The sequence below is a fragment of the Eleutherodactylus coqui genome, unplaced genomic scaffold, assembly GCF_035609145.1.
Source record: "Eleutherodactylus coqui strain aEleCoq1 unplaced genomic scaffold, aEleCoq1.hap1 HAP1_SCAFFOLD_320, whole genome shotgun sequence".
Classification (NCBI taxonomy): Eukaryota; Metazoa; Chordata; class Amphibia; order Anura; family Eleutherodactylidae; genus Eleutherodactylus; species Eleutherodactylus coqui.
In genome coordinates this window covers 50,309-74,414 of record NW_027102507.1, presented here as the reverse complement: position 1 = coordinate 74,414, position 24,106 = coordinate 50,309, and the positions used below count along the sequence as shown (strand labels likewise).

The 24,106-nt window shown below is 48.0% G+C and overlaps 8 non-coding genes across 8 annotated transcripts; all 8 read right to left on the bottom strand.

Moving 5' to 3' along the window:
- Positions 1–1,786: 1,786 nt before the first annotated feature.
- LOC136604163 (U2 spliceosomal RNA) lies at positions 1,787–1,977 on the bottom strand. The gene has a single exon (XR_010789710.1). It is a non-coding gene; the product is annotated as a U2 spliceosomal RNA (small nuclear RNA).
- Positions 1,978–4,624: 2,647 nt separating this feature from the next.
- Positions 4,625–4,815, bottom strand: LOC136604162 (U2 spliceosomal RNA). The gene has a single exon (XR_010789709.1). It is a non-coding gene; the product is annotated as a U2 spliceosomal RNA (small nuclear RNA).
- A 2,617-nt stretch (positions 4,816–7,432) lies between these two features.
- LOC136604161 (U2 spliceosomal RNA) lies at positions 7,433–7,623 on the bottom strand. Its single transcript, XR_010789708.1, has one exon. It is a non-coding gene; the product is annotated as a U2 spliceosomal RNA (small nuclear RNA).
- Positions 7,624–10,242: 2,619 nt separating this feature from the next.
- LOC136604160 (U2 spliceosomal RNA) lies at positions 10,243–10,433 on the bottom strand. The gene has a single exon (XR_010789707.1). It is a non-coding gene; the product is annotated as a U2 spliceosomal RNA (small nuclear RNA).
- A 2,614-nt stretch (positions 10,434–13,047) lies between these two features.
- LOC136604159 (U2 spliceosomal RNA) lies at positions 13,048–13,238 on the bottom strand. Its single transcript, XR_010789706.1, has one exon. It is a non-coding gene; the product is annotated as a U2 spliceosomal RNA (small nuclear RNA).
- A 2,602-nt stretch (positions 13,239–15,840) lies between these two features.
- On the bottom strand, positions 15,841–16,031 carry LOC136604158 (U2 spliceosomal RNA). The gene has a single exon (XR_010789705.1). It is a non-coding gene; the product is annotated as a U2 spliceosomal RNA (small nuclear RNA).
- A 2,604-nt stretch (positions 16,032–18,635) lies between these two features.
- LOC136604157 (U2 spliceosomal RNA) lies at positions 18,636–18,826 on the bottom strand. Its single transcript, XR_010789704.1, has one exon. It is a non-coding gene; the product is annotated as a U2 spliceosomal RNA (small nuclear RNA).
- A 2,614-nt stretch (positions 18,827–21,440) lies between these two features.
- LOC136604156 (U2 spliceosomal RNA) lies at positions 21,441–21,631 on the bottom strand. The gene has a single exon (XR_010789703.1). It is a non-coding gene; the product is annotated as a U2 spliceosomal RNA (small nuclear RNA).
- Positions 21,632–24,106: the final 2,475 nt, after the last annotated feature.

Sequence of the window (24,106 nt, the reverse complement as noted above, 5' to 3'; positions counted from 1 at the left end):
CAGGTGTTTGGAAGGCTGACGATGTCACTCCTTTGTGATGTCATCAATTTAGAAGCATTAATACCGGGCTTGGCAGCCATTTCAGTCAGTCTCTGCTGCAGCTGGGAGACGGGAGATGGTCTTTATTTCCACCAAGAAGCTGCAGAACTACCGGTAACTGCATCATTTTTATTTTATTCAATATAGGTTTTATTGGTTTCATGGAGGGGGGGAAACTTTTGCCTTATCTCAAAGCAATGTAAAATTAACTTTGACAATGAAACTTAATAAATCAATTTCGAGTTGAACTATATCATGTTTGTCTGTGATATTTTATAAGGTCTACAAACAGGGGAATGAGGGGAGGGTAAGGGGGGGGTAGGTATCTATGACACGGGAGAAAGAAAAAATAAAACAAAAAGGGGGGGGGGGCGGGCTCCGGAATTGTTGTTTCTCTTTACGATTGTGGTTTAAACGTGTTACTCACATGTCCCTGTCTGTAACCACTTGGTAAATAGGGGTGAGCTCCGGGCATCTATCCATATCGCCCAGGTGTGATACAATTTATCATAGCCTGACGGCTCATCTGGAAGCCTCATTCTCTCCATACGCTCTATTTCGTGGATCATTGCTATTTTTAGTGGAGTGCATTTTTTATGCAGCACACAAGGGGGAGACAGCGGCCTACCAAAATCGAGTTGGCTGCTGCTGTGGCTTTCTTTTTTTAAAAAAAAGGTAGGTTCCGTTCTTCCATGGTGAGGAATAGGCAGGGAGGTTCGGTTTTTGCCAGCTGGGGAATGCTTATAGGCAAGGCCTTATCCCTGGTGGTGCGTGTAACGTCAGACCACGTTTTAGACATGCAGCAGCAGCATTCAGTCAGTGGCTGACAAACGAGCTCCATGCAAGTTTACATTAAACAGACACATTTCTTTCTTTACTGTATTGACTGCGGTCTGTAATCGAGCGGTTGAACTGTTTCTGTGTCCATGCATTGAATAAAGCAATACATCCTTGTAAAGTAGGCGTCCGTTCGTTGGAGTTCTTTGCTCCCCGAGTGTTGCTCCATCTCTAAACGTTGGCCTGGATCTTCATGGACGAATACTGCCCATCCCACGTGGAGCGTGTATCTCAGCCCGCGTGGAGTGCTGCAGTCCAATGAGGTATTCCGTGCTACATAGCAAGCCTTGGGCCTGTGTGATTGGGGGTCCGCTGCTGTCTGTCCACTCTGAAGCGCGCATCCGGGGCCGGCCGCTTTTCGACTACCAGCGACTGCAGGTCACACACACAGGCTGGTTGGAATGGCCTAGCATTATCCTGATCCGGAGGTGTAACTTGAAGCTGCGGGGCCCCAGTACAAAGTCTGGAACTGGGCCCCCAAACTATAAAGCGTCATTGATAGCATTGGTTTACAATGTGGGGAAGAGAGACTTTATGGGCCCCCTAGGGCTCCGGGCCCCCTGCACATACACCCATGACCCGAATACGTGGAGCATACAGACGCAGGCTGCCAGGATACGCTGTGCCTGCCCGATGTTTCCAACTTGGCTATTAGCGCAGCGGTAGGTACGAACTATAGAGTGCGGCTGCCATATGAACTGGTGTGTGTGTGTGTGTGTGTTTTGCTTCCAGTTGTACCTGTGCTGTGCACACTCTGGCAGACGCAGCTGCTCAGTGGATACAATGTTGCGAGCAGACGGGCTGAGTGTCAATCAAAGTGCTTGGGTGGTAGCAGCAGCCGCCGCCACAGCTGCGCTGCACCTCTTGCTCGTCGGTTTTGTTTTTCTGCTTTTGGAAACTGCTGTAGGAAAGGGGGTGCACCGGTCCTGGAGGTACTGCAATACCAGGTCAATGCGTGGAGTGGACAGAGCAAGCTCTTTTTCCAGCTCCCTGTTCTAAAAATCCATTTAATATATGGTCCCCAGATAGGGGACGTATCAGATATTAAACTGATAAGAACAGATACTACACTTGATCTTAGCCAAAAGGCCGAGAAGCGATAACCCGAAATGGGTTTCACCTGTAGCCCGGCCCGCCCAACTCCACTTCCAAGGCTTGAGGCAACACGCTCAGCCAGCACTCTGGGCGCACCCACAATGCACCCAGGCAGCTGGGAGAGCTATTAAAACTTTCCATAGCCCCGCCCCACGCCTTCTCAACCGCGCCCAGCCTCACACCCTCAGTCCTTCCTCTTGCACCGTGCTCACGCATCCTAGGCTTGCAGAGCCTGCTGCTGCTGCTACTGCAGGACTCGTCAGCTCCCTACAAAGGATGGTTAAGCCGGCGATGACACTAGAAGCAAGCACTAGTTTGTCTCTGAAGGTGCGTCGGTCGGTCGGTTGGAGGGATCTCTTCGGCCGGCCGCATTTCCAGTGGGGACGGATGGAAACTTTTAACCTAAAATAAGGGAAATTGGCTTCGGCCCCATAGGGCTTTATTGCCTTCCCCTGGGCCAGCATTAGTAGACCCTAGTAAGGAGAATATTAGAGCGGCATGGTCATCCGAAGAACTTAAAAACATACAGCAGGCCTTTTTTGCCCGCCCGCCATACATACATACATACATAACTACAGATTTTATATTTTTTTTTACATATATACATTATATATACACACACACACACACACACACACACACACACACACACACACACACACACACACACACACACACAATCTTAAATCTATCTTTAATCTATATCTACAAAATCTGTAATTTAGAAATAATCCATATCTATATTCTACATAATTAATAAAGATAGATAGATAGATAGATAGATAGATAGATAGATAGATAGATAGATAGATAGATAGACTCACTCACATACATGCATACATACATACATACTGTATGCAATTGAGCCAGGTGTTTGGAAGGCTGACGATGTCACTCCTTTGTGATGTCATCAATTTAGAAGCATTAATACCGGGCTTGGCAGCCATTTCAGTCAGTCTCTGCTGCAGCTGGGAGACGGGAGATGGTCTTTATTTCCACCAAGAAGCTGCAGAACTACCGGTAACTGCATCATTTTTATTTTATTCAATATAGGTTTTATTGGTTTCATGGAGGGGGGGAAACTTTTGCCTTATCTCAAAGCAATGTAAAATTAACTTTGACAATGAAACTTAATAAATCAATTTCGAGTTGAACTATATCATGTTTGTCTGTGATATTTTATAAGGTCTACAAACAGGGGAATGAGGGGAGGGTAAGGGGGGGGTAGGTATCTATGACACGGGAGAAAGAAAAAATAAAACAAAAAGGGGGGGGGGGCGGGCTCCGGAATTGTTGTTTCTCTTTACGATTGTGGTTTAAACGTGTTACTCACATGTCCCTGTCTGTAACCACTTGGTAAATAGGGGTGAGCTCCGGGCATCTATCCATATCGCCCAGGTGTGATACAATTTATCATAGCCTGACGGCTCATCTGGAAGCCTCATTCTCTCCATACGCTCTATTTCGTGGATCATTGCTATTTTTAGTGGAGTGCATTTTTTATGCAGCACACAAGGGGGAGACAGCGGCCTACCAAAATCGAGTTGGCTGCTGCTGTGGCTTTCTTTTTTTAAAAAAAAGGTAGGTTCCGTTCTTCCATGGTGAGGAATAGGCAGGGAGGTTCGGTTTTTGCCAGCTGGGGAATGCTTATAGGCAAGGCCTTATCCCTGGTGGTGCGTGTAACGTCAGACCACGTTTTAGACATGCAGCAGCAGCATTCAGTCAGTGGCTGACAAACGAGCTCCATGCAAGTTTACATTAAACAGACACATTTCTTTCTTTACTGTATTGACTGCGGTCTGTAATCGAGCGGTTGAACTGTTTCTGTGTCCATGCATTGAATAAAGCAATACATCCTTGTAAAGTAGGCGTCCGTTCGTTGGAGTTCTTTGCTCCCCGAGTGTTGCTCCATCTCTAAACGTTGGCCTGGATCTTCATGGACGAATACTGCCCATCCCACGTGGAGCGTGTATCTCAGCCCGCGTGGAGTGCTGCAGTCCAATGAGGTATTCCGTGCTACATAGCAAGCCTTGGGCCTGTGTGATTGGGGGTCCGCTGCTGTCTGTCCACTCTGAAGCGCGCATCCGGGGCCGGCCGCTTTTCGACTACCAGCGACTGCAGGTCACACACACAGGCTGGTTGGAATGGCCTAGCATTATCCTGATCCGGAGGTGTAACTTGAAGCTGCGGGGCCCCAGTACAAAGTCTGGAACTGGGCCCCCAAACTATAAAGCGTCATTGATAGCATTGGTTTACAATGTGGGGAAGAGAGACTTTATGGGCCCCCTAGGGCTCCGGGCCCCCTGCACATACACCCATGACCCGAATACGTGGAGCATACAGACGCAGGCTGCCAGGATACGCTGTGCCTGCCCGATGTTTCCAACTTGGCTATTAGCGCAGCGGTAGGTACGAACTATAGAGTGCGGCTGCCATATGAACTGGTGTGTGTGTGTGTGTGTGTTTTGCTTCCAGTTGTACCTGTGCTGTGCACACTCTGGCAGACGCAGCTGCTCAGTGGATACAATGTTGCGAGCAGACGGGCTGAGTGTCAATCAAAGTGCTTGGGTGGTAGCAGCAGCCGCCGCCACAGCTGCGCTGCACCTCTTGCTCGTCGGTTTTGTTTTTCTGCTTTTGGAAACTGCTGTAGGAAAGGGGGTGCACCGGTCCTGGAGGTACTGCAATACCAGGTCAATGCGTGGAGTGGACAGAGCAAGCTCTTTTTCCAGCTCCCTGTTCTAAAAATCCATTTAATATATGGTCCCCAGATAGGGGACGTATCAGATATTAAACTGATAAGAACAGATACTACACTTGATCTTAGCCAAAAGGCCGAGAAGCGATAACCCGAAATGGGTTTCACCTGTAGCCCGGCCCGCCCAACTCCACTTCCAAGGCTTGAGGCAACACGCTCAGCCAGCACTCTGGGCGCACCCACAATGCACCCAGGCAGCTGGGAGAGCTATTAAAACTTTCCATAGCCCCGCCCCACGCCTTCTCAACCGCGCCCAGCCTCACACCCTCAGTCCTTCCTCTTGCACCGTGCTCACGCATCCTAGGCTTGCAGAGCCTGCTGCTGCTGCTACTGCAGGACTCGTCAGCTCCCTACAAAGGATGGTTAAGCCGGCGATGACACTAGAAGCAAGCACTAGTTTGTCTCTGAAGGTGCGTCGGTCGGTCGGTTGGAGGGATCTCTTCGGCCGGCCGCATTTCCAGTGGGGACGGATGGAAACTTTTAACCTAAAATAAGGGAAATTGGCTTCGGCCCCATAGGGCTTTATTGCCTTCCCCTGGGCCAGCATTAGTAGACCCTAGTAAGGAGAATATTAGAGCGGCATGGTCATCCGAAGAACTTAAAAACATACAGCAGGCCTTTTTTGCCCGCCCGCCATACATACATACATACATAACTACAGATTTTATATTTTTTTTTACATATATACATTATATATACACACACACACACACACACACACACACACACACACACACACACACACACACACACACAATCTTAAATCTATCTTTAATCTATATCTACAAAATCTGTAATTTAGAAATAATCCATATCTATATTCTACATAATTAATAAAGATAGATAGATAGATAGATAGATAGATAGATAGACTCACTCACATACATGCATACATACATACATACTGTATGCAATTGAGCCAGGTGTTTGGAAGGCTGACGATGTCACTCCTTTGTGATGTCATCAATTTAGAAGCATTAATACCGGGCTTGGCAGCCATTTCAGTCAGTCTCTGCTGCAGCTGGGAGACGGGAGATGGTCTTTATTTCCACCAAGAAGCTGCAGAACTACCGGTAACTGCATCATTTTTATTTTATTCAATATAGGTTTTATTGGTTTCATGGAGGGGGGGAAACTTTTGCCTTATCTCAAAGCAATGTAAAATTAACTTTGACAATGAAACTTAATAAATCAATTTCGAGTTGAACTATATCATGTTTGTCTGTGATATTTTATAAGGTCTACAAACAGGGGAATGAGGGGAGGGTAAGGGGGGGGTAGGTATCTATGACACGGGAGAAAGAAAAAATAAAACAAAAAGGGGGGGGGGGCGGGCTCCGGAATTGTTGTTTCTCTTTACGATTGTGGTTTAAACGTGTTACTCACATGTCCCTGTCTGTAACCACTTGGTAAATAGGGGTGAGCTCCGGGCATCTATCCATATCGCCCAGGTGTGATACAATTTATCATAGCCTGACGGCTCATCTGGAAGCCTCATTCTCTCCATACGCTCTATTTCGTGGATCATTGCTATTTTTAGTGGAGTGCATTTTTTATGCAGCACACAAGGGGGAGACAGCGGCCTACCAAAATCGAGTTGGCTGCTGCTGTGGCTTTCTTTTTTTAAAAAAAAGGTAGGTTCCGTTCTTCCATGGTGAGGAATAGGCAGGGAGGTTCGGTTTTTGCCAGCTGGGGAATGCTTATAGGCAAGGCCTTATCCCTGGTGGTGCGTGTAACGTCAGACCACGTTTTAGACATGCAGCAGCAGCATTCAGTCAGTGGCTGACAAACGAGCTCCATGCAAGTTTACATTAAACAGACACATTTCTTTCTTTACTGTATTGACTGCGGTCTGTAATCGAGCGGTTGAACTGTTTCTGTGTCCATGCATTGAATAAAGCAATACATCCTTGTAAAGTAGGCGTCCGTTCGTTGGAGTTCTTTGCTCCCCGAGTGTTGCTCCATCTCTAAACGTTGGCCTGGATCTTCATGGACGAATACTGCCCATCCCACGTGGAGCGTGTATCTCAGCCCGCGTGGAGTGCTGCAGTCCAATGAGGTATTCCGTGCTACATAGCAAGCCTTGGGCCTGTGTGATTGGGGGTCCGCTGCTGTCTGTCCACTCTGAAGCGCGCATCCGGGGCCGGCCGCTTTTCGACTACCAGCGACTGCAGGTCACACACACAGGCTGGTTGGAATGGCCTAGCATTATCCTGATCCGGAGGTGTAACTTGAAGCTGCGGGGCCCCAGTACAAAGTCTGGAACTGGGCCCCCAAACTATAAAGCGTCATTGATAGCATTGGTTTACAATGTGGGGAAGAGAGACTTTATGGGCCCCCTAGGGCTCCGGGCCCCCTGCACATACACCCATGACCCGAATACGTGGAGCATACAGACGCAGGCTGCCAGGATACGCTGTGCCTGCCCGATGTTTCCAACTTGGCTATTAGCGCAGCGGTAGGTACGAACTATAGAGTGCGGCTGCCATATGAACTGGTGTGTGTGTGTGTGTGTGTTTTGCTTCCAGTTGTACCTGTGCTGTGCACACTCTGGCAGACACAGCTGCTCAGTGGATACAATGTTGCGAGCAGACGGGCTGAGTGTCAATCAAAGTGCTTGGGTGGTAGCAGCAGCCGCCGCCACAGCTGCGCTGCACCTCTTGCTCGTCGGTTTTGTTTTTCTGCTTTTGGAAACTGCTGTAGGAAAGGGGGTGCACCGGTCCTGGAGGTACTGCAATACCAGGTCAATGCGTGGAGTGGACAGAGCAAGCTCTTTTTCCAGCTCCCTGTTCTAAAAATCCATTTAATATATGGTCCCCAGATAGGGGACGTATCAGATATTAAACTGATAAGAACAGATACTACACTTGATCTTAGCCAAAAGGCCGAGAAGCGATAACCCGAAATGGGTTTCACCTGTAGCCCGGCCCGCCCAACTCCACTTCCAAGGCTTGAGGCAACACGCTCAGCCAGCACTCTGGGCGCACCCACAATGCACCCAGGCAGCTGGGAGAGCTATTAAAACTTTCCATAGCCCCGCCCCACGCCTTCTCAACCGCGCCCAGCCTCACACCCTCAGTCCTTCCTCTTGCACCGTGCTCACGCATCCTAGGCTTGCAGAGCCTGCTGCTGCTGCTACTGCAGGACTCGTCAGCTCCCTACAAAGGATGGTTAAGCCGGCGATGACACTAGAAGCAAGCACTAGTTTGTCTCTGAAGGTGCGTCGGTCGGTCGGTTGGAGGGATCTCTTCGGCCGGCCGCATTTCCAGTGGGGACGGATGGAAACTTTTAACCTAAAATAAGGGAAATTGGCTTCGGCCCCATAGGGCTTTATTGCCTTCCCCTGGGCCAGCATTAGTAGACCCTAGTAAGGAGAATATTAGAGCGGCATGGTCATCCGAAGAACTTAAAAACATACAGCAGGCCTTTTTTGCCCGCCCGCCATACATACATACATACATAACTACAGATTTTATATTTTTTTTTACATATATACATTATATATACACACACACACACACACACACACACACACACACACACACACACACACACACACACAATCTTAAATCTATCTTTAATCTATATCTACAAAATCTGTAATTTAGAAATAATCCATATCTATATTCTACATAATTAATAAAGATAGATAGATAGATAGATAGATAGATAGATAGATAGACTCACTCACATACATGCATACATACATACATACTGTATGCAATTGAGCCAGGTGTTTGGAAGGCTGACGATGTCACTCCTTTGTGATGTCATCAATTTAGAAGCATTAATACCGGGCTTGGCAGCCATTTCAGTCAGTCTCTGCTGCAGCTGGGAGACGGGAGATGGTCTTTATTTCCACCAAGAAGCTGCAGAACTACCGGTAACTGCATCATTTTTATTTTATTCAATATAGGTTTTATTGGTTTCATGGAGGGGGGGAAACTTTTGCCTTATCTCAAAGCAATGTAAAATTAACTTTGACAATGAAACTTAATAAATCAATTTCGAGTTGAACTATATCATGTTTGTCTGTGATATTTTATAAGGTCTACAAACAGGGGAATGAGGGGAGGGTAAGGGGGGGGTAGGTATCTATGACACGGGAGAAAGAAAAAATAAAACAAAAAGGGGGGGGGGGCGGGCTCCGGAATTGTTGTTTCTCTTTACGATTGTGGTTTAAACGTGTTACTCACATGTCCCTGTCTGTAACCACTTGGTAAATAGGGGTGAGCTCCGGGCATCTATCCATATCGCCCAGGTGTGATACAATTTATCATAGCCTGACGGCTCATCTGGAAGCCTCATTCTCTCCATACGCTCTATTTCGTGGATCATTGCTATTTTTAGTGGAGTGCATTTTTTATGCAGCACACAAGGGGGAGACAGCGGCCTACCAAAATCGAGTTGGCTGCTGCTGTGGCTTTCTTTTTTTAAAAAAAAGGTAGGTTCCGTTCTTCCATGGTGAGGAATAGGCAGGGAGGTTCGGTTTTTGCCAGCTGGGGAATGCTTATAGGCAAGGCCTTATCCCTGGTGGTGCGTGTAACGTCAGACCACGTTTTAGACATGCAGCAGCAGCATTCAGTCAGTGGCTGACAAACGAGCTCCATGCAAGTTTACATTAAACAGACACATTTCTTTCTTTACTGTATTGACTGCGGTCTGTAATCGAGCGGTTGAACTGTTTCTGTGTCCATGCATTGAATAAAGCAATACATCCTTGTAAAGTAGGCGTCCGTTCGTTGGAGTTCTTTGCTCCCCGAGTGTTGCTCCATCTCTAAACGTTGGCCTGGATCTTCATGGACGAATACTGCCCATCCCACGTGGAGCGTGTATCTCAGCCCGCGTGGAGTGCTGCAGTCCAATGAGGTATTCCGTGCTACATAGCAAGCCTTGGGCCTGTGTGATTGGGGGTCCGCTGCTGTCTGTCCACTCTGAAGCGCGCATCCGGGGCCGGCCGCTTTTCGACTACCAGCGACTGCAGGTCACACACACAGGCTGGTTGGAATGGCCTAGCATTATCCTGATCCGGAGGTGTAACTTGAAGCTGCGGGGCCCCAGTACAAAGTCTGGAACTGGGCCCCCAAACTATAAAGCGTCATTGATAGCATTGGTTTACAATGTGGGGAAGAGAGACTTTATGGGCCCCCTAGGGCTCCGGGCCCCCTGCACATACACCCATGACCCGAATACGTGGAGCATACAGACGCAGGCTGCCAGGATACGCTGTGCCTGCCCGATGTTTCCAACTTGGCTATTAGCGCAGCGGTAGGTACGAACTATAGAGTGCGGCTGCCATATGAACTGGTGTGTGTGTGTGTGTGTGTTTTGCTTCCAGTTGTACCTGTGCTGTGCACACTCTGGCAGACGCAGCTGCTCAGTGGATACAATGTTGCGAGCAGACGGGCTGAGTGTCAATCAAAGTGCTTGGGTGGTAGCAGCAGCCGCCGCCACAGCTGCGCTGCACCTCTTGCTCGTCGGTTTTGTTTTTCTGCTTTTGGAAACTGCTGTAGGAAAGGGGGTGCACCGGTCCTGGAGGTACTGCAATACCAGGTCAATGCGTGGAGTGGACAGAGCAAGCTCTTTTTCCAGCTCCCTGTTCTAAAAATCCATTTAATATATGGTCCCCAGATAGGGGACGTATCAGATATTAAACTGATAAGAACAGATACTACACTTGATCTTAGCCAAAAGGCCGAGAAGCGATAACCCGAAATGGGTTTCACCTGTAGCCCGGCCCGCCCAACTCCACTTCCAAGGCTTGAGGCAACACGCTCAGCCAGCACTCTGGGCGCACCCACAATGCACCCAGGCAGCTGGGAGAGCTATTAAAACTTTCCATAGCCCCGCCCCACGCCTTCTCAACCGCGCCCAGCCTCACACCCTCAGTCCTTCCTCTTGCACCGTGCTCACGCATCCTAGGCTTGCAGAGCCTGCTGCTGCTGCTACTGCAGGACTCGTCAGCTCCCTACAAAGGATGGTTAAGCCGGCGATGACACTAGAAGCAAGCACTAGTTTGTCTCTGAAGGTGCGTCGGTCGGTCGGTTGGAGGGATCTCTTCGGCCGGCCGCATTTCCAGTGGGGACGGATGGAAACTTTTAACCTAAAATAAGGGAAATTGGCTTCGGCCCCATAGGGCTTTATTGCCTTCCCCTGGGCCAGCATTAGTAGACCCTAGTAAGGAGAATATTAGAGCGGCATGGTCATCCGAAGAACTTAAAAACATACAGCAGGCCTTTTTTGCCCGCCCGCCATACATACATACATACATAACTACAGATTTTATATTTTTTTTTACATATATACATTATATATACACACACACACACACACACACACACACACACACACACACACACACACACACACACACAATCTTAAATCTATCTTTAATCTATATCTACAAAATCTGTAATTTAGAAATAATCCATATCTATATTCTACATAATTAATAAAGATAGATAGATAGATAGATAGATAGATAGATAGACTCACTCACATACATGCATACATACATACATACTGTATGCAATTGAGCCAGGTGTTTGGAAGGCTGACGATGTCACTCCTTTGTGATGTCATCAATTTAGAAGCATTAATACCGGGCTTGGCAGCCATTTCAGTCAGTCTCTGCTGCAGCTGGGAGACGGGAGATGGTCTTTATTTCCACCAAGAAGCTGCAGAACTACCGGTAACTGCATCATTTTTATTTTATTCAATATAGGTTTTATTGGTTTCATGGAGGGGGGGAAACTTTTGCCTTATCTCAAAGCAATGTAAAATTAACTTTGACAATGAAACTTAATAAATCAATTTCGAGTTGAACTATATCATGTTTGTCTGTGATATTTTATAAGGTCTACAAACAGGGGAATGAGGGGAGGGTAAGGGGGGGGTAGGTATCTATGACACGGGAGAAAGAAAAAATAAAACAAAAAGGGGGGGGGGGGCGGGCTCCGGAATTGTTGTTTCTCTTTACGATTGTGGTTTAAACGTGTTACTCACATGTCCCTGTCTGTAACCACTTGGTAAATAGGGGTGAGCTCCGGGCATCTATCCATATCGCCCAGGTGTGATACAATTTATCATAGCCTGACGGCTCATCTGGAAGCCTCATTCTCTCCATACGCTCTATTTCGTGGATCATTGCTATTTTTAGTGGAGTGCATTTTTTATGCAGCACACAAGGGGGAGACAGCGGCCTACCAAAATCGAGTTGGCTGCTGCTGTGGCTTTCTTTTTTTAAAAAAAAGGTAGGTTCCGTTCTTCCATGGTGAGGAATAGGCAGGGAGGTTCGGTTTTTGCCAGCTGGGGAATGCTTATAGGCAAGGCCTTATCCCTGGTGGTGCGTGTAACGTCAGACCACGTTTTAGACATGCAGCAGCAGCATTCAGTCAGTGGCTGACAAACGAGCTCCATGCAAGTTTACATTAAACAGACACATTTCTTTCTTTACTGTATTGACTGCGGTCTGTAATCGAGCGGTTGAACTGTTTCTGTGTCCATGCATTGAATAAAGCAATACATCCTTGTAAAGTAGGCGTCCGTTCGTTGGAGTTCTTTGCTCCCCGAGTGTTGCTCCATCTCTAAACGTTGGCCTGGATCTTCATGGACGAATACTGCCCATCCCACGTGGAGCGTGTATCTCAGCCCGCGTGGAGTGCTGCAGTCCAATGAGGTATTCCGTGCTACATAGCAAGCCTTGGGCCTGTGTGATTGGGGGTCCGCTGCTGTCTGTCCACTCTGAAGCGCGCATCCGGGGCCGGCCGCTTTTCGACTACCAGCGACTGCAGGTCACACACACAGGCTGGTTGGAATGGCCTAGCATTATCCTGATCCGGAGGTGTAACTTGAAGCTGCGGGGCCCCAGTACAAAGTCTGGAACTGGGCCCCCAAACTATAAAGCGTCATTGATAGCATTGGTTTACAATGTGGGGAAGAGAGACTTTATGGGCCCCCTAGGGCTCCGGGCCCCCTGCACATACACCCATGACCCGAATACGTGGAGCATACAGACGCAGGCTGCCAGGATACGCTGTGCCTGCCCGATGTTTCCAACTTGGCTATTAGCGCAGCGGTAGGTACGAACTATAGAGTGCGGCTGCCATATGAACTGGTGTGTGTGTGTGTGTTTTGCTTCCAGTTGTACCTGTGCTGTGCACACTCTGGCAGACGCAGCTGCTCAGTGGATACAATGTTGCGAGCAGACGGGCTGAGTGTCAATCAAAGTGCTTGGGTGGTAGCAGCAGCCGCCGCCACAGCTGCGCTGCACCTCTTGCTCGTCGGTTTTGTTTTTCTGCTTTTGGAAACTGCTGTAGGAAAGGGGGTGCACCGGTCCTGGAGGTACTGCAATACCAGGTCAATGCGTGGAGTGGACAGAGCAAGCTCTTTTTCCAGCTCCCTGTTCTAAAAATCCATTTAATATATGGTCCCCAGATAGGGGACGTATCAGATATTAAACTGATAAGAACAGATACTACACTTGATCTTAGCCAAAAGGCCGAGAAGCGATAACCCGAAATGGGTTTCACCTGTAGCCCGGCCCGCCCAACTCCACTTCCAAGGCTTGAGGCAACACGCTCAGCCAGCACTCTGGGCGCACCCACAATGCACCCAGGCAGCTGGGAGAGCTATTAAAACTTTCCATAGCCCCGCCCCACGCCTTCTCAACCGCGCCCAGCCTCACACCCTCAGTCCTTCCTCTTGCACCGTGCTCACGCATCCTAGGCTTGCAGAGCCTGCTGCTGCTGCTACTGCAGGACTCGTCAGCTCCCTACAAAGGATGGTTAAGCCGGCGATGACACTAGAAGCAAGCACTAGTTTGTCTCTGAAGGTGCGTCGGTCGGTCGGTTGGAGGGATCTCTTCGGCCGGCCGCATTTCCAGTGGGGACGGATGGAAACTTTTAACCTAAAATAAGGGAAATTGGCTTCGGCCCCATAGGGCTTTATTGCCTTCCCCTGGGCCAGCATTAGTAGACCCTAGTAAGGAGAATATTAGAGCGGCATGGTCATCCGAAGAACTTAAAAACATACAGCAGGCCTTTTTTGCCCGCCCGCCATACATACATACATACATAACTACAGATTTTATATTTTTTTTTACATATATACATTATATATACACACACACACACACACACACACACACACACACACACACACACACAATCTTAAATCTATCTTTAATCTATATCTACAAAATCTGTAATTTAGAAATAATCCATATCTATATTCTACATAATTAATAAAGATAGATAGATAGATAGATAGATAGATAGATAGACTCACTCACATACATGCATACATACATACATACTGTATGCAATTGAGCCAGGTGTTTGGAAGGCTGACGATGTCACTCCTTTGTGATGTCATCAATTTAGAAGCATTAATACCGGGCTTGGCAGCCATTTCAGTTAGTCTCTGCTGCAGCTGGGAGACGGGAGATGGTCTTTATTTCCACCAAGAAGCTGCAGAACTACCGGTAACTGCATCATTTTTATTTTATTCAATATAGGTTTTATTGGTTTCATGGAGGGGGGGAAACTTTTGCCTTATCTCAAAGCAATGTAAAATTAACTTTGACAATGAAACTTAATAAATCAATTTCGAGTTGAACTATATCATGTTTGTCTGTGATATTTTATAAGGTCTACAAACAGGGGAATGAGGGGAGGGTAAGGGGGGGGTAGGTATCTATGACACGGGAGAAAGAAAAAATAAAACAAAAAGGGGGGGGGGGGCGGGCTCCGGAATTGTTGTTTCTCTTTACGATTGTGGTTTAAACGTGTTACTCACATGTCCCTGTCTGTAACCACTTGGTAAATAGGGGTGAGCTCCGGGCATCTATCCATATCGCCCAGGTGTGATACAATTTATCATAGCCTGACGGCTCATCTGGAAGCCTCATTCTCTCCATACGCTCTATTTCGTGGATCATTGCTATTTTTAGTGGAGTGCATTTTTTATGCAGCACACAAGGGGGAGACAGCGGCCTACCAAAATCGAGTTGGCTGCTGCTGTGGCTTTCTTTTTTTAAAAAAAAGGTAGGTTCCGTTCTTCCATGGTGAGGAATAGGCAGGGAGGTTCGGTTTTTGCCAGCTGGGGAATGCTTATAGGCAAGGCCTTATCCCTGGTGGTGCGTGTAACGTCAGACCACGTTTTAGACATGCAGCAGCAGCATTCAGTCAGTGGCTGACAAACGAGCTCCATGCAAGTTTACATTAAACAGACACATTTCTTTCTTTACTGTATTGACTGCGGTCTGTAATCGAGCGGTTGAACTGTTTCTGTGTCCATGCATTGAATAAAGCAATACATCCTTGTAAAGTAGGCGTCCGTTCGTTGGAGTTCTTTGCTCCCCGAGTGTTGCTCCATCTCTAAACGTTGGCCTGGATCTTCATGGACGAATACTGCCCATCCCACGTGGAGCGTGTATCTCAGCCCGCGTGGAGTGCTGCAGTCCAATGAGGTATTCCGTGCTACATAGCAAGCCTTGGGCCTGTGTGATTGGGGGTCCGCTGCTGTCTGTCCACTCTGAAGCGCGCATCCGGGGCCGGCCGCTTTTCGACTACCAGCGACTGCAGGTCACACACACAGGCTGGTTGGAATGGCCTAGCATTATCCTGATCCGGAGGTGTAACTTGAAGCTGCGGGGCCCCAGTACAAAGTCTGGAACTGGGCCCCCAAACTATAAAGCGTCATTGATAGCATTGGTTTACAATGTGGGGAAGAGAGACTTTATGGGCCCCCTAGGGCTCCGGGCCCCCTGCACATACACCCATGACCCGAATACGTGGAGCATACAGACGCAGGCTGCCAGGATACGCTGTGCCTGCCCGATGTTTCCAACTTGGCTATTAGCGCAGCGGTAGGTACGAACTATAGAGTGCGGCTGCCATATGAACTGGTGTGTGTGTGTGTGTTTTGCTTCCAGTTGTACCTGTGCTGTGCACACTCTGGCAGACGCAGCTGCTCAGTGGATACAATGTTGCGAGCAGACGGGCTGAGTGTCAATCAAAGTGCTTGGGTGGTAGCAGCAGCCGCCGCCACAGCTGCGCTGCACCTCTTGCTCGTCGGTTTTGTTTTTCTGCTTTTGGAAACTGCTGTAGGAAAGGGGGTGCACCGGTCCTGGAGGTACTGCAATACCAGGTCAATGCGTGGAGTGGACAGAGCAAGCTCTTTTTCCAGCTCCCTGTTCTAAAAATCCATTTAATATATGGTCCCCAGATAGGGGACGTATCAGATATTAAACTGATAAGAACAGATACTACACTTGATCTTAGCCAAAAGGCCGAGAAGCGATAACCCGAAATGGGTTTCACCTGTAGCCCGGCCCGCCCAACTCCACTTCCAAGGCTTGAGGCAACACGCTCAGCCAGCACTCTGGGCGCACCCACAATGCACCCAGGCAGCTGGGAGAGCTATTAAAACTTTCCATAGCCCCGCCCCACGCCTTCTCAACCGCGCCCAGCCTCACACCCTCAGTCCTTCCTCTTGCACCGTGCTCACGCATCCTAGGCTTGCAGAGCCTGCTGCTGCTGCTACTGCAGGACTCGTCAGCTCCCTACAAAGGATGGTTAAGCCGGCGATGACACTAGAAGCAAGCACTAGTTTGTCTCTGAAGGTGCGTCGGTCGGTCGGTTGGAGGGATCTCTTCGGCCGGCCGCATTTCCAGTGGGGACGGATGGAAACTTTTAACCTAAAATAAGGGAAATTGGCTTCGGCCCCATAGGGCTTTATTGCCTTCCCCTGGGCCAGCATTAGTAGACCCTAGTAAGGAGAATATTAGAGCGGCATGGTCATCCGAAGAACTTAAAAACATACAGCAGGCCTTTTTTGCCCGCCCGCCATACATACATACATACATAACTACAGATTTTATATTTTTTTTTACATATATACATTATATATACACACACACACACACACACACACACACACACACACACACACACACAATCTTAAATCTATCTCTATATCTACAAAATCTGTAATTTAGAAATAATCCATATCTATATTCTACATAATTAATAAAGATAGATAGATAGATAGATAGATAGATAGATAGATAGACTCACTCACATACATGCATACATACATACATACTGTATGCAATTGAGCCAGGTGTTTGGAAGGCTGACGATGTCACTCCTTTGTGATGTCATCAATTTAGAAGCATTAATACCGGGCTTGGCAGCCATTTCAGTCAGTCTCTGCTGCAGCTGGGAGACGGGAGATGGTCTTTATTTCCACCAAGAAGCTGCAGAACTACCGGTAACTGCATCATTTTTATTTTATTCAATATAGGTTTTATTGGTTTCATGGAGGGGGGGAAACTTTTGCCTTATCTCAAAGCAATGTAAAATTAACTTTGACAATGAAACTTAATAAATCAATTTCGAGTTGAACTATATCATGTTTGTCTGTGATATTTTATAAGGTCTACAAACAGGGGAATGAGGGGAGGGTAAGGGGGGGGTAGGTATCTATGACACGGGAGAAAGAAAAAATAAAACAAAAAGGGGGGGGGGGCGGGCTCCGGAATTGTTGTTTCTCTTTACGATTGTGGTTTAAACGTGTTACTCACATGTCCCTGTCTGTAACCACTTGGTAAATAGGGGTGAGCTCCGGGCATCTATCCATATCGCCCAGGTGTGATACAATTTATCATAGCCTGACGGCTCATCTGGAAGCCTCATTCTCTCCATACGCTCTATTTCGTGGATCATTGCTATTTTTAGTGGAGTGCATTTTTTATGCAGCACACAAGGGGGAGACAGCGGCCTACCAAAATCGAGTTGGCTGCTGCTGTGGCTTTCTTTTTTTAAAAAAAAGGTAGGTTCCGTTCTTCCATGGTGAGGAATAGGCAGGGAGGTTCGGTTTTTGCCAGCTGGGGAATGCTTATAGGCAAGGCCTTATCCCTGGTGGTGCGTGTAACGTCAGACCACGTTTTAGACATGCAGCAGCAGCATTCAGTCAGTGGCTGACAAACGAGCTCCATGCAAGTTTACATTAAACAGACACATTTCTTTCTTTACTGTATTGACTGCGGTCTGTAATCGAGCGGTTGAACTGTTTCTGTGTCCATGCATTGAATAAAGCAATACATCCTTGTAAAGTAGGCGTCCGTTCGTTGGAGTTCTTTGCTCCCCGAGTGTTGCTCCATCTCTAAACGTTGGCCTGGATCTTCATGGACGAATACTGCCCATCCCACGTGGAGCGTGTATCTCAGCCCGCGTGGAGTGCTGCAGTCCAATGAGGTATTCCGTGCTACATAGCAAGCCTTGGGCCTGTGTGATTGGGGGTCCGCTGCTGTCTGTCCACTCTGAAGCGCGCATCCGGGGCCGGCCGCTTTTCGACTACCAGCGACTGCAGGTCACACACACAGGCTGGTTGGAATGGCCTAGCATTATCCTGATCCGGAGGTGTAACTTGAAGCTGCGGGGCCCCAGTACAAAGTCTGGAACTGGGCCCCCAAACTATAAAGCGTCATTGATAGCATTGGTTTACAATGTGGGGAAGAGAGACTTTATGGGCCCCCTAGGGCTCCGGGCCCCCTGCACATACACCCATGACCCGAATACGTGGAGCATACAGACGCAGGCTGCCAGGATACGCTGTGCCTGCCCGATGTTTCCAACTTGGCTATTAGCGCAGCGGTAGGTACGAACTATAGAGTGCGGCTGCCATATGAACTGGTGTGTGTGTGTGTGTGTGTTTTGCTTCCAGTTGTACCTGTGCTGTGCACACTCTGGCAGACGCAGCTGCTCAGTGGATACAATGTTGCGAGCAGACGGGCTGAGTGTCAATCAAAGTGCTTGGGTGGTAGCAGCAGCCGCCGCCACAGCTGCGCTGCACCTCTTGCTCGTCGGTTTTGTTTTTCTGCTTTTGGAAACTGCTGTAGGAAAGGGGGTGCACCGGTCCTGGAGGTACTGCAATACCAGGTCAATGCGTGGAGTGGACAGAGCAAGCTCTTTTTCCAGCTCCCTGTTCTAAAAATCCATTTAATATATGGTCCCCAGATAGGGGACGTATCAGATATTAAACTGATAAGAACAGATACTACACTTGATCTTAGCCAAAAGGCCGAGAAGCGATAACCCGAAATGGGTTTCACCTGTAGCCCGGCCCGCCCAACTCCACTTCCAAGGCTTGAGGCAACACGCTCAGCCAGCACTCTGGGCGCACCCACAATGCACCCAGGCAGCTGGGAGAGCTATTAAAACTTTCCATAGCCCCGCCCCACGCCTTCTCAACCGCGCCCAGCCTCACACCCTCAGTCCTTCCTCTTGCACCGTGCTCACGCATCCTAGGCTTGCAGAGCCTGCTGCTGCTGCTACTGCAGGACTCGTCAGCTCCCTACAAAGGATGGTTAAGCCGGCGATGACACTAGAAGCAAGCACTAGTTTGTCTCTGAAGGTGCGTCGGTCGGTCGGTTGGAGGGATCTCTTCGGCCGGCCGCATTTCCAGTGGGGACGGATGGAAACTTTTAACCTAAAATAAGGGAAATTGGCTTCGGCCCCATAGGGCTTTATTGCCTTCCCCTGGGCCAGCATTAGTAGACCCTAGTAAGGAGAATATTAGAGCGGCATGGTCATCCGAAGAACTTAAAAACATACAGCAGGCCTTTTTTGCCCGCCCGCCATACATACATACATACATAACTACAGATTTTATATTTTTTTTTACATATATACATTATATATACACACACACACACACACACACACACACACACACACACACACACACACACACAATCTTAAATCTATCTTTAATCTATATCTACAAAATCTGTAATTTAGAAATAATCCATATCTATATTCTACATAATTAATAAGATAGATAGATAGATAGATAGATAGATAGATAGATAGACTCACTCACATACATGCATACATACATACATACTGTATGCAATTGAGCCAGGTGTTTGGAAGGCTGACGATGTCACTCCTTTGTGATGTCATCAATTTAGAAGCATTAATACCGGGCTTGGCAGCCATTTCAGTCAGTCTCTGCTGCAGCTGGGAGACGGGAGATGGTCTTTATTTCCACCAAGAAGCTGCAGAACTACCGGTAACTGCATCATTTTTATTTTATTCAATATAGGTTTTATTGGTTTCATGGAGGGGGGGAAACTTTTGCCTTATCTCAAAGCAATGTAAAATTAACTTTGACAATGAAACTTAATAAATCAATTTCGAGTTGAACTATATCATGTTTGTCTGTGATATTTTATAAGGTCTACAAACAGGGGAATGAGGGGAGGGTAAGGGGGGGGTAGGTATCTATGACACGGGAGAAAGAAAAAATAAAACAAAAAGGGGGGGGGGGCGGGCTCCGGAATTGTTGTTTCTCTTTACGATTGTGGTTTAAACGTGTTACTCACATGTCCCTGTCTGTAACCACTTGGTAAATAGGGGTGAGCTCCGGGCATCTATCCATATCGCCCAGGTGTGATACAATTTATCATAGCCTGACGGCTCATCTGGAAGCCTCATTCTCTCCATACGCTCTATTTCGTGGATCATTGCTATTTTTAGTGGAGTGCATTTTTTATGCAGCACACAAGGGGGAGACAGCGGCCTACCAAAATCGAGTTGGCTGCTGCTGTGGCTTTCTTTTTTTAAAAAAAAGGTAGGTTCCGTTCTTCCATGGTGAGGAATAGGCAGGGAGGTTCGGTTTTTGCCAGCTGGGGAATGCTTATAGGCAAGGCCTTATCCCTGGTGGTGCGTGTAACGTCAGACCACGTTTTAGACATGCAGCAGCAGCATTCAGTCAGTGGCTGACAAACGAGCTCCATGCAAGTTTACATTAAACAGACACATTTCTTTCTTTACTGTATTGACTGCGGTCTGTAATCGAGCGGTTGAACTGTTTCTGTGTCCATGCATTGAATAAAGCAATACATCCTTGTAAAGTAGGCGTCCGTTCGTTGGAGTTCTTTGCTCCCCGAGTGTTGCTCCATCTCTAAACGTTGGCCTGGATCTTCATGGACGAATACTGCCCATCCCACGTGGAGCGTGTATCTCAGCCCGCGTGGAGTGCTGCAGTCCAATGAGGTATTCCGTGCTACATAGCAAGCCTTGGGCCTGTGTGATTGGGGGTCCGCTGCTGTCTGTCCACTCTGAAGCGCGCATCCGGGGCCGGCCGCTTTTCGACTACCAGCGACTGCAGGTCACACACACAGGCTGGTTGGAATGGCCTAGCATTATCCTGATCCGGAGGTGTAACTTGAAGCTGCGGGGCCCCAGTACAAAGTCTGGAACTGGGCCCCCAAACTATAAAGCGTCATTGATAGCATTGGTTTACAATGTGGGGAAGAGAGACTTTATGGGCCCCCTAGGGCTCCGGGCCCCCTGCACATACACCCATGACCCGAATACGTGGAGCATACAGACGCAGGCTGCCAGGATACGCTGTGCCTGCCCGATGTTTCCAACTTGGCTATTAGCGCAGCGGTAGGTACGAACTATAGAGTGCGGCTGCCATATGAACTGGTGTGTGTGTGTGTGTGTGTTTTGCTTCCAGTTGTACCTGTGCTGTGCACACTCTGGCAGACGCAGCTGCTCAGTGGATACAATGTTGCGAGCAGACGGGCTGAGTGTCAATCAAAGTGCTTGGGTGGTAGCAGCAGCCGCCGCCACAGCTGCGCTGCACCTCTTGCTCGTCGGTTTTGTTTTTCTGCTTTTGGAAACTGCTGTAGGAAAGGGGGTGCACCGGTCCTGGAGGTACTGCAATACCAGGTCAATGCGTGGAGTGGACAGAGCAAGCTCTTTTTCCAGCTCCCTGTTCTAAAAATCCATTTAATATATGGTCCCCAGATAGGGGACGTATCAGATATTAAACTGATAAGAACAGATACTACACTTGATCTTAGCCAAAAGGCCGAGAAGCGATAACCCGAAATGGGTTTCACCTGTAGCCCGGCCCGCCCAACTCCACTTCCAAGGCTTGAGGCAACACGCTCAGCCAGCACTCTGGGCGCACCCACAATGCACCCAGGCAGCTGGGAGAGCTATTAAAACTTTCCATAGCCCCGCCCCACGCCTTCTCAACCGCGCCCAGCCTCACACCCTCAGTCCTTCCTCTTGCACCGTGCTCACGCATCCTAGGCTTGCAGAGCCTGCTGCTGCTGCTACTGCAGGACTCGTCAGCTCCCTACAAAGGATGGTTAAGCCGGCGATGACACTAGAAGCAAGCACTAGTTTGTCTCTGAAGGTGCGTCGGTCGGTCGGTTGGAGGGATCTCTTCGGCCGGCCGCATTTCCAGTGGGGACGGATGGAAACTTTTAACCTAAAATAAGGGAAATTGGCTTCGGCCCCATAGGGCTTTATTGCCTTCCCCTGGGCCAGCATTAGTAGACCCTAGTAAGGAGAATATTAGAGCGGCATGGTCATCCGAAGAACTTAAAAACATACAGCAGGCCTTTTTTGCCCGCCCGCCATACATACATACATACATAACTACAGATTTTATATTTTTTTTTACATATATACATTATATATACACACACACACACACACACACACACACACACACACACACACACACACACACAATCTTAAATCTATCTTTAATCTATATCTACAAAATCTGTAATTTAGAAATAATCCATATCTATATTCTACATAATTAATAATAGATAGATAGATAGATAGATAGATAGATAGATAGATAGACTCACTCACATACATGCATACATACATACATACTGTATGCAATTGAGCCAGGTGTTTGGAAGGCTGACGATGTCACTCCTTTGTGATGTCATCAATTTAGAAGCATTAATACCGGGCTTGGCAGCCATTTCAGTCAGTCTCTGCTGCAGCTGGGAGACGGGAGATGGTCTTTATTTCCACCAAGAAGCTGCAGAACTACCGGTAACTGCATCATTTTTATTTTATTCAATATAGGTTTTATTGGTTTCATGGAGGGGGGGAAACTTTTGCCTTATCTCAAAGCAATGTAAAATTAACTTTGACAATGAAACTTAATAAATCAATTTCGAGTTGAACTATATCATGTTTGTCTGTGATATTTTATAAGGTCTACAAACAGGGGAATGAGGGGAGGGTAAGGGGGGGGTAGGTATCTATGACACGGGAGAAAGAAAAAATAAAACAAAAAGGGGGGGGGGGCGGGCTCCGGAATTGTTGTTTCTCTTTACGATTGTGGTTTAAACGTGTTACTCACATGTCCCTGTCTGTAACCACTTGGTAAATAGGGGTGAGCTCCGGGCATCTATCCATATCGCCCAGGTGTGATACAATTTATCATAGCCTGACGGCTCATCTGGAAGCCTCATTCTCTCCATACGCTCTATTTCGTGGATCATTGCTATTTTTAGTGGAGTGCATTTTTTATGCAGCACACAAGGGGGAGACAGCGGCCTACCAAAATCGAGTTGGCTGCTGCTGTGGCTTTCTTTTTTTAAAAAAAAGGTAGGTTCCGTTCTTCCATGGTGAGGAATAGGCAGGGAGGTTCGGTTTTTGCCAGCTGGGGGGAATGCTTATAGGCAAGGCCTTATCCCTGGTGGTGCGTGTAACGTCAGACCACGTTTTAGACATGCAGCAGCAGCATTCAGTCAGTGGCTGACAAACGAGCTCCATGCAAGTTTACATTAAACAGACACATTTCTTTCTTTACTGTATTGACTGCGGTCTGTAATCGAGCGGTTGAACTGTTTCTGTGTCCATGCATTGAATAAAGCAATACATCCTTGTAAAGTAGGCGTCCGTTCGTTGGAGTTCTTTGCTCCCCGAGTGTTGCTCCATCTCTAAACGTTGGCCTGGATCTTCATGGACGAATACTGCCCATCCCACGTGGAGCGTGTATCTCAGCCCGCGTGGAGTGCTGCAGTCCAATGAGGTATTCCGTGCTACATAGCAAGCCTTGGGCCTGTGTGATTGGGGGTCCGCTGCTGTCTGTCCACTCTGAAGCGCGCATCCGGGGCCGGCCGCTTTTCGACTACCAGCGACTGCAGGTCACACACACAGGCTGGTTGGAATGGCCTAGCATTATCCTGATCCGGAGGTGTAACTTGAAGCTGCGGGGCCCCAGTACAAAGTCTGGAACTGGGCCCCCAAACTATAAAGCGTCATTGATAGCATTGGTTTACAATGTGGGGAAGAGAGACTTTATGGGCCCCCTAGGGCTCCGGGCCCCCTGCACATACACCCATGACCCGAATACGTGGAGCATACAGACGCAGGCTGCCAGGATACGCTGTGCCTGCCCGATGTTTCCAACTTGGCTATTAGCGCAGCGGTAGGTACGAACTATAGAGTGCGGCTGCCATATGAACTGGTGTGTGTGTGTGTGTGTGTTTTGCTTCCAGTTGTACCTGTGCTGTGCACACTCTGGCAGACGCAG